At 38.4% G+C, this 18,017-nt stretch overlaps 2 pseudogenes; both read right to left on the reverse strand.

Annotated features, from left to right (window-relative positions):
• Positions 1-11,550: 11,550 nt before the first annotated feature.
• LOC115837108 lies at positions 11,551-11,644 on the reverse strand (annotated as a pseudogene).
• A 230-nt stretch (positions 11,645-11,874) lies between these two features.
• LOC100591835 lies at positions 11,875-12,794 on the reverse strand (annotated as a pseudogene).
• Between the last annotated feature and the right edge of the window lie 5,223 nt (positions 12,795-18,017).

Below are 18,017 nucleotides of genomic sequence, written 5' to 3' on the forward strand. Positions count from 1 at the left end.
TTCCATGCTCATGGGTAGGATGAATCAGTATCGTGAAAATGGCCATACTGCCCAAGGTAATTTATAGATTCAATGCCATCCCCATCAAGCTACCAATGACTTTCTTCACAGAATTGGAAAAAACTACTTTAAAGTTCATATAGAACCAAAAAACAGCCCACATTGCCAAGTCAATCCTAAGCCAAAAGAACAAAGCTGGAGGCATCACGCTACCTGACTTCAAACTATACTACAAGGCCACAGTAACCAAAACAGCATGGTACTGGTACCAAAACAGAGATATAGATCAATGGAACAGAACAGAGCCCTCAGAAATAATGCCGCATATCTACAACTATCTGATGTTTGACAAACCTGACAAAAACAAGCAATGGGGAAAGGATTCCCTATTTAATAAATGGTGCTGGGAAAACTGGCTAGCCATATGTAGAAAGCTGAAACTGGATCCCTTCCTTACACCTTATACAAAAATTAATTCAAGATGGATTAAAGACTGAAATGTTAGACTTAAAACCATCAAAACCCTAGAAGAAAACCTAGGCAATACCATTCAGGACATAGGCATGGGCAAGGACTTCATGTCTAAAACACCAAAAGCAATGGCAACAAAAGCCAAAATTGACAAATGGGATCTAATTAAACTAAAGAGCTTCTGCACAGCAAAAGAAACTACCATCAGAGTGAACAGGCAACCTACAGAATGGGAGAAAATTTTTGCAACCTAATCATCTGACAAAGGGCTAATATTCAGAATCTACAATGAACACAAACAAATTTACAAGAAAGAAACAAACAACCTCATCAAAAAGTGGGTGAAGGATATGAACAGACACTTATCAAAAGAAGACATTTATGCAGCCAACAACCACATGAAAAAATGCTCATCATCACTGGCCATCAGAGAAATGAAAATCAAAACCACAATGAGATACCATCTCACACCAGTTAGAATGGCCATCACTAAAAAGTCAGGAAACAACAGGTGCTGGAAAGGATGTGGAGAAATAGGAACACTTTCACACTGTTGGTGGGACTATAAACTAGTTCAACCATTGTGGAAGTCAGTGTGGTAATTCCTCAGGGATCTAGAACTAGAAATACCATTTGACCCAGCCATCCCATTACTGGGTATATACCCAAAGGATTATAAATCATGCTGCTATAAAGACCCATGCACACGTATGTTTATTGTGGCACTATTCACAATAGCAAAGACTTGGAACCAACCTAAATGTCCAACAACGATAGACTGGATTAAGAAAATGTGGCACATACACACCATGGAATACTATGCAGCCATAAAAAATGATGAGTTCATGTGCTTTGTAGGGACATGGATGAATCTGGAAACCATCATTCTCAGCAAACTATCACAAGGACAAAAAACCAAACACTGCATGTTCTCACTCATAGGTGAGAATTGAACAATGAGAACACATGGACACAGGAAGGGGAACATCACACATCGGGGACTGTTGTGGAGTGGGGGGAGTGGGGAGGGATAGCATTAGGAGACATACCTAATGCTAAATGACGAGTTAATGGGTGCAGCACACCAACATGGCACACGTATACGTATGTAACAAACCTGCACGTTGTGCACATGTACCCTAAAACTTAAAGTATAATAATAATAAAATAAAAAATAAAAATAAAAAAATAAGAGTCTTTTCTGGGGATTTTTAGAAATAGAACTGAGAGTGTCCGGATGGCTAAAGTGGTCATATGCAAAATTCAAGTGCTGTTGGCAAACACGTTTTCTAGCACACAGAGAAATATCAGCAACAATGCATTCATGATGGCATAATTTGAGTTCCTGGTTCCAAATATACCTGTGGCCCAGCCTCAAACCCGCCTGCCCTTTCCAAGGTTTCTTTTCATTTTATAGGGCTCTGTAACTTTGTGTATGTAGGGTTTTTTGGTTTTGGGTTTTGGGGTTGTTTATTTGTTTGTTTTGAGACAGGGTCCCACTCTGCCACCCAGGCTGTAATGCAGTGGCACAATCACGGCTCACTACAACCTCAACCTCCCTGGGCTCAGGTGATCCTCACACCTCAGCCTCCCAAGTAGTCGGGACTACAGGTGCATGTCACCATGACTGGCTAATTTTTGTATTTTTTTTTTTTTTTTTTTTTTTTTGCCAAGATGGGGTTTTACCATGTTGCTTAGGCTGATATTGAATGCCTGGGCTCAAGCAATCCGCCTGCCTCAGCCTCCCAAAGTGCCGGGAATACAGGCATGAGCCACTGCACCCAGCCAGGACTCTAACTTCTAAACAAGAGTACTAACAATTGTAACATCTCTTACAATTAATCTTCAACAATATGTTCTCCACTGTATTCACTTAAGAGGTTCCATAGAAACTCTGGATTTCAAGGAATGTTTCATATTGCTAAAAATTATTGCAGAAATTTATTCCACCAAATCTAGAGCTATGACACCCAAGATGATTTTGAATAAATAAATATTTGAATCAACAGAAATGAAAAGTGATCAAGAGACATTAGGAATGTTAAGAATAAAGGAAACAATGTCAATAAGAATTGTGGGGATTAGATAAAGACCATTATAATTTTGGAGTCTAATGACACAAACTTACTTTATTGGTATTACGGAGTCAGTTAGTTTCTCCTTTTTAATTGTTCTGCGCTGAATATAAGTAGTCCTCCCATAAGTTTGCTAGATATTTCTTAATATATTTGGCAAATATTTATGTCTGGACGTACTTGAAGAACTTGTAGGACAGGAATTCTAGGCTATTATTTATTTGAAAGGTGATAAGTCTACGGGAAAACAATTCATCCTGAGGGCAGAGAAAATCAAAAGCCAATCAGATACTAGCAGTCACTAATAATTTTCCTCCAGCTAAGCCCCATGGAGTCCTGTATACTGTGATGGGTCAAATCTAAAAAGAAGAAGCAACTTTATCCACCAAAATCTCAATGGGTCGTTGAGAGTGCTGATCAACTTCATTATCACTGTAGGAAACTTTAGCAATAGCAGGATGAGGCAGCTGTTACTTATCCACATTGACCAACAGCAACAACATCGAGCAACCTAAAGAGGATGACGTTAGTAGCTTTAACACTGGTGACTTTGTGAGTAGGGGTGATATAATTGCCACTTTTGGTGTCATCACAATAACCCAAAAAGGAAGAAAATGAAGTAACCCACATAGAAGTGAAAAGGACTAGTTCCTGACCTTTGTGAGACCACGCTCTAGGGATGTCCAGAACTATTTGAGAGGAATATATGAGGACTGTACTGCTTAAGAAGAAGGCATAGGAAAAAAGACAATTCCTATTTTCTGTCATTGTAATCTTATTTTTGTCCCTCGGTTGGTTTAGCTCAGGAAACAAGGGTTGATGAAAAAAAATTTCTAAGGAACAATGAAATAAATGTCTTATATATTTTCAACTATTCTGTAACATTTGTGGCCTTACCAATTGCTTATATATTTTGACTATACAATAGCACCATGTTAGCATTTTATTATTTTAAAAAATCACAATAATGTTTCTCAAAGTTTCATCTGAAAAGTGCCACCAGGACATCAGAAAATCTTCAATGGCAGGTTTTGACTTTTTCTTGTTTTTTACTTTCAAAGAAACTATAAGGAAATGCTTTTTAAAATTATAATAAAAATATCTGAGTCATAAAACCAGTCTTTCCACTTAAAATGAGCTCATTTTTAGTCATCCAATAAAATATCATGTAATGAAAACTCATTTTAATTCCCCTTAAAACTGCATTTACATTAGTAAACAGCATTTTTTTTTTTACTTACAGCGAAATTGTATCTACAGTATATTATAACACAATGTTGAACACAAGATCTTGCTAACATGTTATGCTGGAATTTTATTGTTACAGGATTGAAGGTGCCTTCAAAAACTATCTGGTATAGACTTTTAACTTCCAAAATAAAGTCACTAAATTTCAATTTCCAAAGTGAATTCTACAGAACACAAGTGCCACTGTTTTGTTTTGTTTTAACATGTTTTGTGTTTTTGGGGTTTGTTCAGTACAAAGGATAATTTCCAGGGGCAACTAAGTTTAGGAAATTCTTTGTTAATATTAAACAGGTTCAAAACTGATCTTCTTCAAACAACATATTCTTCTAAAATATCACTTATACTATATAATGTGCCTGAATTTCTAGCCTCAGAAGGTTTACAGAGGGATTAAATTCACATTTTGAGGAAAACAGCCTTCCTTGTCTGGAAAAATCACGTGGCAGGTGCAGGGTCAAGGACATCCCTGAGGCAGAGCCAAAGTCTCCTTCAGCAATTTTCTTCCAAAGCACTGAAAGACATTAACAACTGCCACCACAGAAGGCCTTCTCCAATCCTTATGTGTGAGCTTAATTCCTAACTTTAGCTCAGAGAATTGAATTTAAAATCCTATCAATCGATAAACTTACATCTTTTAATTTAAAATAATGTCATATACTATAGTATTACTATTACCATTTTGAGTTGTAAATTATTCAAGAGAGAATTGCTAAAGCCTCCTGGGATTTTTTTAAATAAGTAATTAAATTGCACTAAGACAAAAAAAATCTAATCTTTATTTTAAACTGCAAAGTGGATCATGACAATAATCTTTGAACAACCAAAGGGCTGTTTGTTGGACAGGTGAAAAATTAGAGAAAATCATTTGTCTTCCATACCATAGGAACATGTTATTTGTAGAGTTAAATATACATTGTCTCAAATGTTCTTTCACTCACTTCCGTGCCTCAAAAGCATGACTTTTGTACATAACAACACTCATCAGTTGATTATCAACAACCGCTTACATGAAACCACAGTGCAAAAAATGTGGTTACAAGCCACCAAGACAAAAAATGAAAAGAAAAAAACACTTCCTATTTTTCATCTTTATAAAAGGTGAAAGGGTGTGGTTAACAAAATAATGTACTTTAAAATAGCCAGAGTAGTGCTGAGACAACTAAGCTCATCAAAGTTTGTTTGAAAATATGTTGTAATATCTTTTTAAATTAATATTTTCTAAAATAAGGTGTTTTATTACATGAAGAGTTGAGCCTGGGGTATCACATGTGAGAGTTAAAAGTTGCCATATAATTTCTGAAGGCCTCATCCTACCTAGAAGAGCAGAAAGCACTGATCAACTAGAAGAAAAAGTAGAATCTGATCAACTGGAAGAGGTAAATTGAGAAAACAGAAAATTCATAGTTAAATTTTGAGCAGATATTTTGAAAAGAAGAAAGGTCTCTAAAGAGAGAAAAGAAGAGAATAGAAAACAAGAGGAAAAATGCAAAGAGAAGAGAGAACTATAATAAAGGGATTAAAAATAGATTTATATCAAACATGTGTTTAACTATTTTCCCTTCCCCCCTAAAAAAACTATTTTGAAAGGAAAGTTAGCTAACAAATGGAAAATACAAAGTGTGACCGCCCAAAAAATACAGAATTGAAACTTTAGTATCACCAGACTAGCTCTTTTGCTTCTCAATAATATGCCATGCCCAGCATTTCTGGAACACAGTGAGTACCTGATCTGCCATTTTATCTGCTATCTGATTGCATGACTCACCTCTTGCTCCTTCTACCACTGCATGGTGGTATCCACAGTGGAGCACACTAGGCACACTGGTTTCACAACACTGGAAGTACAGCTTTAGGAGCAGAAGATTCCTAGTCTACAGGCAGTATAGGGAGAACGAGAATTTTGTACTCTCCAGTGTAGTAATTAATTCAGGCAAGGATCATCAACGGATGCTAAAACCTTGGACTCAAAGTATTACTCCACAGATAGCTTATCAATTAAAAAGTAGAAAGTTTACCCTTACAATGAAGAAATCTGGCAGTAACTATCCTAATCAAGTGACTAAACTCAATATCACCAACAATGGAGCAACCTGTCATTCACCTGTGTACTCTTTCTGCCAAAAATACTTTAACCTAAATCTAATTACGAGAAAACAATTAAATACAAAATTTGGAATACTTTTTATTACAAGTGACCTAGACTCTTCAGAAAAAAATAATAGCATGAAAAGCAAAAAAAAAAAAAAAAAGTGGGAAACTATTCTGTAAAAAGAGATGAAAGATACCATACTCAAATGCTATACATAATCCTAGACTGGTTCCTACAAGGAAAAACAATACAGCTATAAGTGACATTTGGTGAGAGTTATGGAAATTTAAACATAGATCTTATATTAGATGATGGTTTGGATTATTATTATTAGTTTTTTTAGGTATGAAAAGATGTGTTTTTTAGGAGAATATCCTTAATCATTTTTTAAACAAATTTCAACTTTAATTTTAGATTCAGGAAGTATGTGTGCAGGTTTGTTACATGGGTAAATTGTGTGCTGCTGAGGTTTGGGGTACAATTGATCCCATCACCCAGGTAGTAAGTATAGTACCCAATAGTTAAGTTTTCAAACCTTCCCCCCCCCCGGTAGTCCCCAGTGTCCATTGTTGCCGTCTTTATGTCCATGTGGACCCAATGTTTAGCTCGCACTTATAAATGAGAATAGGCAGTATTTGGTTTTCTGTTTCTGCATTAATTTGTTTAGATAATGGCCTGTAGCTGCATCCATATTGCTACAAAGGACATGATTTAGTTATTTTTATGGTTGCATAGTATTCCATGGTGTGTGTGGGTATACATATATGGCATATATACATATATACGTGTGTGTGTGTATGTGTGTGTGTGTGTGTGTGTGTGTGTATATATATGGACATATATATATGTAACATTTTCTGGCTGGGCATGGTGGCTCATGCCTGTAATCCTAGCACTTTGGGAGCCAAGGTGGGAAAATCACGAGGTAAGGAGTTTGAGATCAGCCTGGCCAACATGGTGAAATCCCATCTCTACTAAAAATACAAAAAATTAGCTGGGTGTGGTGATGGGCATCTGTAATCCTAGCTACTTGGGAGGCTGAGGCAGGAGAATCTCTTGAACCCAGGAAGCAGAGGTTGCAGTGAGCCAAGATGGTGCCACTGCACTCCAGCCTGGGTAACAGTATGAGGCTTCGTCTCAAAAAAAAAAAAGTGTATATATACACACACACACACACACACACACACTTACATATACACACACATATATATGTATTTATATATACATATATATACACATATATATACATATATATATACACACATACACACACACAGTGTTTTATCCAGTCCACCATTGATGGGCACCTAGGTTGATTCTATGACTTTGCTATTATAAGTAGTGCTATGATAAACATACCACTTCATGTGTATTTTTGGTAGAACAATTTATTTTCTTTTGGATATATACCCAGTAATGGGATTGCTGGGTCAAGTGGTAGTTCTTTTTTAAGTTCTTTGAGAAATCTCCAAACTCCTTTCTACAGTGGCTGAACTAATTTACATTCCCACCAACAGTGTATAAGTGTTCTCTTTTCTCTGCAGCCTCACTGGCATCTATTGTTTTTTGACTTTTTAATAATAGCCATTCTGACTAGTGTGAGATGGTATCTCATTGTGGTTTTGGTTTACATTTCTTCTGATTAATGATGTGGAGCACTTTTTCATGTTTGTTGACCAATTGTGTGTCTTCTTTTGGGAAGTGTCCATTCTGTCTTTTGACCTCTTTTTAATGTGGTTATTTGTTTTTGCCTTACTGAGTTATTTGAATTTCTTATAGATACTAGATATTAGACCTTTGTCGGATGCAGAGTTTGCAAATATTTTCTCTCATTCTGTGAGTTGTCTGTTTACTCTGTTTATAGTTTTTGTTTTTGTTTTGCTGTACAGAAGCTCTTTAGTTTAATTAGGTCTCCTTTGTTCATTTTTGTTTATGCTGCGATTGCTTAATCATAAATTTTTTCCCAAGGTCAATGGCCAGAATAGTGTTTCCTATGTTTTCTTCTAGGATTCTAATAGTTTGAGGTCTCACATTTAAAGCTTTAATCAACCTTGAGTTAATTTTTGTATATGGTGAAAGTAGGTATCCAGTTTTATTCCTTTGCATATTGCTAGCTAGCTATCCCAGCACAATTTATTAAATAGGAAGTCTTTTCCTCATTGCTTATTTTGGGCAGTTTTGTCCAAGATCAGATGGTTGTAGGTGTGTGACTTTATTTATGGGTTCTCTAGAATGCTCTTATTCTTAAGGGATGCAGGTTAAACATACTTGGATGTGACAGAATTCCTGCAATTTACTTTTTAAAATGTCACTAAAAAACTCCTGTGTGTGTTTGTGCGTATGTGTATGTGTGTGTGTGTTTGTAAGGACGTAAATCAAATGTGGCACAATAATCAGTTAGTGAAATAGGTTAAAAGTATGCTGTGTTCATTGTACTATACTATTCTAACATTTTTGTAAGTTTTTAAATGATCAGTGAAAAGTTGGGTGGCAGGGAATATTGAGAAATTGTTGGCCTTGAAGTCAGAGAACCTGGAAGTTGAATTCATGTTTTTATCTTGGGCAAGCAACTTCCGACTTTTGAGTATGAAAGGGATAACCTCACTGACCTATTCCATAAGACTGCTGTGAGGATAACAATCTAGGCCCAGGGGTATTTGTAAACTAAAAATCACTGCAGGGTTCTCAACCTGGAGTCCAAGGACAGAAGACAGATTCCATGAACTTGAATGGGAATCTCACTACCCTCTAACTGCAATTTAACATTTCCTTCAATTATACACATTAGCATAAGTTAACATGTCATCTATTTGTTCATAGTAACAGCTCAATATTGTTAGCTCTGTTATGATTACAGTTAATTTTCTTAAGTTGCACAAGTGATAGTCATGAAAAACATGAGTCAGCGACAGAGCTCTTACAATCTTACATCCTCTTTTTTCTTCCACATCTAAAGGACACGCCTACTCTGAGCCAATACTATGTGAAAGATACTATACCGTTGACTCATGTTTTCCATGGCCCTCACTTGTGCAACTTAAAAAACCAAATTGTAATAACAGAGCTAACTCAATGTGTTCAAAACTGAACTCCTGATCTTCCTCCTAAAAAAACTGCTCACTCAAAGCCTCTCCCATGATGGCATTCCAACAGTCCAGGTGCTCAAGTCAAAAACTTTAGAGTCATCCTTGACTTTTCTTTTTTCCACCCTACCTCTAATCCTTTAGGAAATTCTGTTGGCTCTACCTTTAAAATATGTAAAAATCTAACCATTTCCCACCACGAATACTGCTACTGCTCTAGTCCAAGCCATCACCATCTTTCACCCAAAGATTAATACAACAGCCTCCTAAGCAGGTACCCTGCTTCTTCACTTGAGTCTATTCTCTCTGTAAATAATTATCCTTTCAAAATATGTCACATCATCCATTCTCCTTTTTAAAACTTTGCAATGGTTCCCATTTCTCTCAGAGTAGAAACCAAAGTCCTTCCAATGATCTCAGGAACCCATACGATCTGAATTCCCTTTACCACTGTAACCTCAACTCCTACCTATCTCTCCCTGCCCCCACCCTGTCCCAGCCACACTGGCCTCCTTGACATCCCTAGAACGTGCCAGGCATGCTCCTACCTAAGGATTTTTGCACTGGATGTTCTCACTGCTTTGGAACCCAGATATTTATGTAGCTAATTCCATCATCTCCATGTCTTTGATCAAAGAGTAAGAGGCCTACTCTGACAATTCTTTTAAAAATAGCAACTAACCTAGAGATGCCTAATCCCCCTACCTTTCCTCTAGCATTTATGACCTTCTAATGTATAAATAATATAATATGTAGTGTCTATTGCCCCCTGCTAGATTATGAGCTCCATAGAGGGCAAAGGTCTTTTTTTCCTCATGTTTTTAAATTATTTATTCATTTATCTATTTTGTTATTGTTTTGTTTTAAATTTTTATTGTGCTTAAATATATGTAATATAAGATATACTATCTTAACCATTTTTAATGTACAGTTCAATGATATTAAGAACAGTTACGGCTGGGTGTAGTGGCTCATGCCTGTAATCCTAGCACTTTGGGAGGCCCAGGTAGGAGAATCACTTGAGGTCAGGAGATTGAAACCAGCCTGCTAACATGGTGAAACCCCATCTTTACTAAAAATACAAAAAAAAAAAAAAAAAAAAAGAGCCAGGTGTGGTGGCAGGTGCCTGTAATCACAGCTACTCAGGAGGCTGGGGTACAAGAATCACTTGAACCCAGGAGGCAGAGGTTGCAGTGAGCCGAGATCATTCCACTGCACTCCAGCCTGGGCAACAGAGTGAGACTCCATCTCAAAAATAAAACAAATGAAAAAAAGCAAACAGTTATATTGTTGTGCAACCACCACCACCATCCATCTCCAGAACTCTTTATCTTATAAAACTGAACCTCTAGAGTCATTAACAAATAACTCCCCATTCCCATTCACTCATATTTTATTATTATAGCACCTAGAAGTGTTTATTACATAGGTGCTTAACAAATTTTTGATGACTAAATGAATGAATGCCTCTTGTAAAACTTCAAATATCATCTCCTTAGGGAAACATTCCAAATTTATAATTTAAGCACATAGATTTTATCCCAGATCCTCTGTTTTATATAAATTATTCCCATCTCTATACTGTTTGAAGCATTAGCTATGCCTCTTGCACATGTGTAATCTCCAGTATCATTAACATGTAATCTTAGATGTAGCAAATGTTTACTATTAGACACTGAGGACCACTAGAGAGGGTAGGGAGAGAGGGAGGAGGATAAATTTTGAAAAACTAACTATTGGGAACTATGTTCAGTACCTAGATGATGGGATCAATCATACCTCAAACCTCAGCATCATGCAATATACCCATGTAATAAACCTGCGCATAAACACCCTGAATTTAAAATAAAAGTTGAAATTATTTTTAAAAAGTCCAATAAGAGAACAAATGACCAAATCCCAGAGCCATGAATGCTGGATCTCCCCTTACCTCCTAAACCAATTCCTCATGTTTTAGCTCCTCCTCTATGGTCCCAAGTTGGCCAATACGTGTTAAAGCCAAGAGGCTCTGAATAGGAAGGGCATAGGTGGCATTTTAGAAAATGCATAGAACTATGTTTTCAATAGCATAAAAAAACAAGTTTTTAAAAAAGTTTTAATTTATGCATACTAATTATGCATAAATTTTAATTGATGCATACTAATTATATATATTTATGGGATACAATGTAATGTTTTGATTGCACATGTATACATTGTGTAATGACCAAATCAGGGTAATTAACATGGCCATCACTTTTAACATTTATTACTTCTTTGTGATAAGAACGTTCAAAAACCTCTCTTTTAGCTATTTTATTGTCATCTCCTGTCTAGTATGCAAAAGAACATGAGAACTTATTCCTCCTATCTAACTGTAAATGTGTACACGTTGACCACCACTCTCATCATCTCCCTCTCCTTCCTACCCTCCCCATCCTCTGGTAACTACTATTCTCCTCTCTACTTCAACGAGAACAACTTTTTAGATTTCAAAAATGAATGAGAGTATACGATGTTTGTCTTTCTGTGCCTGGCTTATTTCACTTAACATATTGCCCTCCAGGTTTCTCCATGTTGCTGTAAGTGACAGCATTTCATTCTTTTAAAAATATAACACTTCATGAATTTGCATGTCATCCATACTAATCTTCTCTGTACTATTCCAGTTTTAGTATATGTGTTGCTGAAGAGAGCATGATAAAAACCAAGGTTTAACATGAAATATTAATGGCTTTATTTTAAGTGCCTTGAGGGCCAGTGAAAGAGAAAAGATGAGAAGGAGAATCTAATCACCATACTCATATTGGAAACTTGGGGTAAAACAACAAGTTTCTAAGAGTTCCAGCTGCTCAAGAATCTGCTAGTGCTCTTTTTTTTTTTTTTTTTTTTTCAGGGGATGGGGGCACATTATTACAGTACAGGGATATCAGCTTTGGGCAGCATCAGAAGGCAGCTTCACATAACTCTTCATGAAGGGTAGTGGCCAAATCTTTCGGCCAGCCCAACACCCCTTGCAGTGCCATAGCCCACTGGAAGGCCTCTTGCCCAGCCAACGGTTGTGACCTGCTCTGCCAGTGACCTGTTTGTTATGATCAGTGTTGGATACTCAGCCTATTGTTGCTATGCATGTTTCCAGCACCTGCATCTGCCTCTTAGAGGGCAGCTGGATAATGGCTGTGCCATTCACCTTCCACAGTAGCACACCACACTTCTCTGCAGCTCAGATATACTGGGCACCCCGGCCTGGCTCACTTTCCATGTTGTTGATGAGGGTCCCCACAGGCAGAGCCCCAAGTGGATATGCATCCCCTTCCTAAGCAGCAACTGCCATTTGGCCTATGTGGTTAGAGTTCAGGATTGTATCTCCAGCCTGTATGTTTTCTGTGGCGATGATCCAGTGTTTCTGGCTGCCCCCAGCAACCAGACCTATGTCTGCTGACCTACAGGGATCACAGTGAATTTGGATAACCTTCTCCTCAAAGGGTCCTGACTTGGTCTCCTCCTGAGGCCAGAAACACAAAAGTCAATCATGCAATAATGTTGCTTGTGGCCTCTGCCAATACCATGCACCCAGATCTGGCCTGTGTGGTCTTCACCCCCAGACTTCCTCATCTTCACTGGTTTAATGGTGTACTTGGTATGACTCTTTCAAGACACAAAGTTGGCACTAAGGGCCATAGAAGTAAGGATTTGGTGGCAGGGGAGCAACATCAAGGCAGAGGGCCATTGGAAGAGGGCATTGTTCATCACCTGGGAGGCAGGGAACAGACTCGGGACAGGAGTGGCAACGGTCGGGGGTGCCAGGCTCAGAGAGTGCAGAGCGCAGGTCAGTGCCCACAGGGCCATCAGGGTACAGGGCTCAGCACACTCCTGCTAGTGTTCTTGAGAGAAATATTGAGATGGAAAACCTATGAAACCACAATGAATACCCTTCCACCAAAAAGAAAAGGGAAGATGCCCTTTTCTTTAGATCCCACCTAAAGTAGCAGAAGGTCAAGATGCGTAGAATCCTATTGATACCTATTATTAGTAGGGAAGAAGAAACCGTTTAGGGAGACATATGATTGTGTCACCCAAACTCACTTCTACCCATCCTTTAGGAAATGCTCTAGATTCTTTGGCAGAATGCCTGTAAGCTAAGAGGCAGGCTAACAGAGGGATCCTAAAACAGAGCTGTGAGCAGTGGTGAGGAGGAAACCCCTCCACACCTCTCTGAGAGCAGCAGTGGTAGCAGCTGCAGTGAGAGGACGGTGGATAGACCGAAGCCAGTTGAGCAGGGGGAGGAGAATGGAGAGTGACAGTGCAGCAAGAGCAGATCTTTGACAGCCAACTAGAGAGAGCATGAGCAAGGGGACATGGGAGGGCTCAGAGGTCCAGGGGCTTAAATAGTCTGATTTTTAAGTTAAACCCTAGAAGCTCTTATTTATCCTCCCCTGCCCTACAGGGCTATTATTCCCAAGAAAGGGGAAGCACAATTAGAGGCACAAACTCAGTGTCTCTTTCTTTTTTTTTTTTTTTTTTTTGATGGAGTTTCACTCTTGTTGCCCAGGCTGGAGTGCAATGGGGTGATCTCAGCTCACTGCAACCTCCGCCTCCCAGGTTCTAGCAATTCTGCTGCCTCAGCCTCCCAAGTAGCTGGGATTACAGGCGCCCATTACCATGCCTGGCTAATTTTTTCTATTTTTTTAGTAGAGACGGGGTTCCATCATGTTGGCCAGGCTGGTCTCGAACTCCCGACCTCAGGTGATCCACTCACCTCGGCCTCCCAAAGTGCTGGGATTACAGGTTTGAACCCCGCACCTGGCCTGGACTGTCTCTTCTTTGAATCAAAGTTTCAGCCACAAAATGGATCATAGAAGGTCTGTGTGTCCTCACTCACAGATATTCTGTATTCCAAAATTTCACACTGGTTGAATTTTTCATCAAACTGCAGGTTAAACCTCTCAATAAGCTTAGATCTGAAAAGTTGAAACTAATTTCTAGTGGCTGTTGAACAAAAGTAAAACTGTCTCCTTCACATCCCAGACCCTTTTTCCTCTCCCAGTGCCTCTATTTTTAAACACTTCTGTTGTTATATCTAGATGAAAAGCTGTAGGATCTGGGAGGGTAAAGGAGTAGGAAATTGTGTGGTGATATATATATTTTTAAAAAAGAAAAAACCGTGTACTCTCATAGGCTCCTATAACTGGCTACAACCCAAGCAGTGCACAAAGTTATGGAACCCGAACTTGATGGAGCTCAGAAAATTCCTCCAGCATCTCCTTTCACCTGCTTCGAACTTTCTAAAAGATTGACTTATCTTCTTAACCAGCATTTGGTGGCATATCTTCTAATTGCTCATCAATGTCTCTAAATCTCTAAAGGACACTTTTTTCCGGTGTTCTCCCTCAGCTCTGAGGTGATCAACTCAGACTCAAGGAAAACAGCAGCCAGGCCCACAGCGCCCTGCCACGGAAGGAAATCTACAGAGAGTTGTGCAAAGCAGGGAGGCACCCTTATCATGTGTTGCAGAATGAAAAAGTTTGAAATTCAGTTTTACTCACTAATTGAATCCTACACTATATTCCCTCCAGATTTGGGTAGAATGCCCTATCTACCCAAATCTTAATACCATCCCTAATGTCTGATCTCGTCTCTCTCAAAACTTCCTTTCAGCCTTTAGGAATTTAAGAAGAATTCATCAGCATTGAAGGCTCTGGAGGGAATATAGTGTAGGATTCAATTATTGAGTAAAAGGGTATTCAATTAGGAAAAGAGGAAGTCAAATTGTCCCTGTTTGCAGATGACATGATTGTATATCTAGAAAACCCCATGGTCTCAGCCCAAAATCTCCTTAAGCTGATTAGCAACTTCAGCAAAGTCTCAGGATACAAAATCAATGTACAAAAATCACAAGCATTCTTGTACACCAATCACAGACAAACAGAGAGCCAAATCATGAGTGAACTCCCATTCACAATTGCTTCAAAGAGAATAAAATACCTAGGAATCCAACTTACAAGGGATGTGAAGGACCTCTTCAAGGAGAACTACAAACCACTGCTCAATGAAATAAAAGAGGATACAAACAAATGGAAGAACATTCCATGCTCATGGGTTGGAAGAATCAATATCGTGAAAATGGCCATACTGCCCAAGGTAATTTATAGATTCAATGCCATCCCCATCAAGCTACCAATGACTTTCTTCACAGAATTGGAAAAAACTACTTTAAAGTTCATATGGAACCAAAAAAGAGCCCGCATCACCAAGTCAATCCTAAGCCAAAAGAACAAGGCTGGAGGCATCACGCTACCTGACTTCAAACTATACTACAAGGCCACAGTAACCAAAACAGCATGGTACTGGTACCAAAACAGAGATATAGATCAATGGAACAGAACAGAGCCCTCAGAAATAATGCTGCATATCTACAACTATCTGATCTTTGACAAACCTGACAAAAACAAGCAATGGGGAAAGGATTCCCTATTTAATAAATGGTGCTGGGAAAACTGGCTAGCCATATGTAGAAAGCTGAAACTGGATCCCTTCCTTACACCTTATACAAAAATTAATTCAAGATGGATTAAAGACTTACATGTTAGACCTAAAACCATCAAAACCCTAGAAGAAAGCCTAGGCAATACCATTCAGGACATAGGCATGGGCAAGGACTTCATGTCTAAAACACCAAAAGCAATGGCAACAAAAGCCAAAATTGACAAATGAGATCTAATTAAACTAAAGAGCTTCTGCACAGCAAAAGAAACTACCAGCAGAGTGAACAGGCAACCTATAGAATGGGAGAAAATTTTTGCAACCTACTCATCTGACAAAGGGCTAATATCCAGAATCTACAATGAACTCAAACAAATTTACAAGAAAAAAACAACCCCATCAAAAAGTGGGTGAAGGACATGAACTGATACTTCTCAAAAGAAGACATTTATGCAGCCAAAAAACACATGAAAAAATGCTCATCATCACTGGCCATCAGAGAAATGAAAATCAAAACCACAATGAGATACCATCTCACACCAGTTAGAATGGCGATCATTAAAAAGTCAGGAAACAACAGGTGCTGGAGAGGATGTGGAGAAATAGGAATACTTTTACACTGTTGGTGGGACTATAAACTAGATCAATCATTGTGGAAGTCAGTGTGGCGATTCCTCAGGGATCTAGAACTAGAAATACCATTTGACCCAGCCATCTCATTACTGGGTATATACCCAAAGGATTATAAATCATGCTGCTATAAAGACACATGCACACGTATGTTTGTTGCGGCACTATTCACAATAGCAAAGACTTGGAACCAACCCAAATGTCCAACAACGATAGACTGGATTAAGAAAATGTGGCACATATACACCATGGAATACTATGCAGCCATAAAAAATGATAAGCTCATGTCCTTTGTAGGGACATGGATGAATCTGGAAAACATCATTCTCAGTAAACTATCACAAGGACAAAAAGCAAACACCGAATGTTCTCACTCATAGGTGGGAATTGAACAATGAGAACTCATGGACACAGGAAGGGGAACATCACACTCCAGGGACTGTTGTGGGTTGGGGGGACGGGGGAGGGACAGCATTAGGAGATATACCTAATGCTAAATGATGAGTTAATGGGTGCAGCAAACCAACACAGCACATGGATACATATGTAACAAACCTGCACATTGTGCACATGTACCCTAAAACCTAAAGTATAATAATAAAAAAATAAATAAATAAACTAATACAATAAAATAGATATGCTGTATATAAAAAAAAAAAAAGATTTGGGTAGAATGACAACAGGAACAAGGGGTGAAGGGCCCAAACTGAGAATTTGAAAATGAGTTTTCAAAAAGTACATCTGTTAGCCATTTGTTAAAATATGCATTAGCATACCATATAAATGACTATAAACAATAATAGGGATCACTGTTATTTGCTTTCCTACGAGCCACTCCTAATTTTTTTGTTTGTTTAAAGAGTCCTGATTTTGTGGCTAGCCTTAGGGCTGAATTATAGTCAAAGCCAGAGGACAGCAAAGTTTTTCTGTAAAGAACCAGGTAGTAAATACAACTCTGTCACAACTAATCAACCTTACTTTTGCAGCGCGAAAACAGTCATAGACAATATAAACATGAATGGGTATGGCTGTGTTCCAATAAAACTTTATTTATAGAAACAGGCCCAAGGCTGGGTTTGTTTCACAGACCTTAGTTTGTCAACCCCTCAACTAAAGTAGTCACAGAACCTCCATTTCCTTGTCCAAGTGATTGACCTAAGCAGAGGTAAGTGAACTAGTTTATCTCAGTAAGAAGCAAGGCAAGTCTGCCAGGAGGTTTCTGATAAAGATTTTCTTTCATGATAAAAGAGAGGGGATGTAAGGAGAGGGTCTTTTGATCCTTTCCCTCCCTTTCTGCTTTGCACACTTATGTAAGGAAACAATGCTTGAAGCTGTGGCAGCCGTCTTGCCCTCTTGAGGCTTTAAGTTGGAAAACAAAAGCCAACAAGCTGAGATTGGTGGAATAGAAGAATGAAAAAATCCGAGATCCTCATTAAGTCACTGAACTGCCACCTACCTACAGAATTTCATTAAGAAAACAAAAAGTGTACTGATGATTAAGTCATTGTTGGTCTGGTTTTCTGTTACTTGCAGCTGAAAGCATTGCTAATTGATATATCCACAGAAGTTCAAAATGTGAGTGATGTATTTTTAACATTACCTTTAAAGTCTTTTGGAAAGCTTAAAGTATTTTTCTACCATAGGACTGAGGAATGAATAAAAGAAAAACAAGAATTTTTTTTTTTTTAAGTACAGAATTTCTGCAGTAGAAACTACAAGAGGTCTGGAGATTGTACCAGGGCTGTCTGTAACCATGGTGGATAAGCTACTGTGCTTATAAAAAAGATCATTTTTGGCCAGGCACGGTGGCTCACACCTGTAATCCCAGCATGTTGGGAGGCCAAGGCAGGCGGATCATGAGGTCAGGAGATCGAGACCATCCTGGCTAACACGATGAAACCCCGTCTCTACTAATAATACAAAAAAGTTAGCCAGGCATGGTGGCACACGCCTGTGGTC

Source organism: Nomascus leucogenys, chromosome 10 (genome assembly GCF_006542625.1).
Source record: "Nomascus leucogenys isolate Asia chromosome 10, Asia_NLE_v1, whole genome shotgun sequence".
NCBI lineage: Eukaryota > Metazoa > Chordata > Mammalia > Primates > Hylobatidae > Nomascus > Nomascus leucogenys.